The sequence below is a fragment of the Solanum dulcamara genome, chromosome 7, assembly GCF_947179165.1.
Source record: "Solanum dulcamara chromosome 7, daSolDulc1.2, whole genome shotgun sequence".
Classification (NCBI taxonomy): domain Eukaryota; kingdom Viridiplantae; phylum Streptophyta; class Magnoliopsida; order Solanales; family Solanaceae; genus Solanum; species Solanum dulcamara.
In genome coordinates this window covers 45,934,900-45,936,255 of record NC_077243.1, presented here as the reverse complement: position 1 = coordinate 45,936,255, position 1,356 = coordinate 45,934,900, and the positions used below count along the sequence as shown (strand labels likewise).

Below are 1,356 nucleotides of genomic sequence, written 5' to 3'. Positions count from 1 at the left end.
AGTAACCCATAGTAAGAATCGTGAAGAAGGTCAAGTAGTGTTATACTATGGGACTGAATGGGAACATGATACCATGTGAATATAACGAAGGTCATTGTGAGAATAAGTAAGGAATAATAAGGAAGTTCCAACAGAGGCACCCAAGATAGACATAAGTAACTAAATATGCGGATGGAGAAAAAGGAGAATGTATAGTCATAGATTTACAGGGGTAGTACAACAATATGGTGTCAAGGTAAACCTAGTATTAAGGTAAGCTCGATATGTTGTTGAGAAAGTGAGCATTAGGTGCACGATAAAGATGAAATCTCACGAAGCATAAAGATGTATTATGTATACATGACTTGAGTACCAATGATTAGATTGGATTAGCACCTCACGGGTATGTTAAGATGTCATACATGGGAAACTAAAGGTATGAGTGGTATAAACAAAGGCTTAGATAGGGTGCGATATACCAAAGGTGTTGGAAAGGAATCAACTGATGCTATCATATGTAAATGGGAACTCTTAAACTTCGAACGAGATCCCATAAGGGATGGATGCGATCATACTAGCACTAACGCACCGGATCCCATAAGAACTCTGAAGTTAAGCGTGCTTGGGTAAGAATAGTACTATGATGGGTGACCCCCTAGGAAGAGAAAGAGGAAATTAAACACAAGTATTCGTACCTATTCCCTACGTCTACAAGTAATCTTAACCTTTGGAACTCTAATATTTATTACTTGATGAAAGTATATGTTATGGCAACGGGATAGAGGAACTCTCTATATAGTCGGTATAAGATCCGGAGGAAGGTTTTGGTTCACATTTGAGGACGAATGTTCTAAAGGGGGGAAGGATGTTACACCCCGTACTTTGGTACTTTGGAATGCTTCTTAAGCTTCTTAAGTTTCTGGGAAGGCTCTTATGTTTCGTAGAAGTCGTCATGTGAGTCGGATAATCTATAACGCTATCAAATAATCCTAAGGAAAGGAGAAGGAGATAATCCATAATAGAGAAGATTGGAAATAGGGTCATAAGAAACCGGAAGAAGTTGGAGGTCAAGTAATGAGTCGTAGGACTTGACTTACTTGTGAAAACTATTACTTGGGACATTTTACATACTAAGATACTTGAGTATACATCGAGCTTAAGTAGCAAGGAATACATAGGCTCTTGAAGTAAGATGAGATTACGGGCTCACGAAAGAGAAATAAGGAAACGACGCGCCTACTCGAAGAAAGTAGGTGATGCCCCTACTTGGACAAGCAGGTGATGCACCTACTTAGGGTCAAGTAGGTGAAGCAGCAGCTTGGGTGGACCCCACGCTTCCATGTGGCGGCTTTGGATTGGATGCATGATTGAGGTGGC

The 1,356-nt window shown here is 40.3% G+C and overlaps 1 pseudogene; it reads left to right on the top strand.

Moving 5' to 3' along the window:
- The first annotated feature begins 540 nt into the window (after nucleotides 1–540).
- On the top strand, nucleotides 541–658 carry LOC129898003 (5S ribosomal RNA; annotated as a pseudogene).
- The last annotated feature ends 698 nt before the right edge of the window (nucleotides 659–1,356 follow it).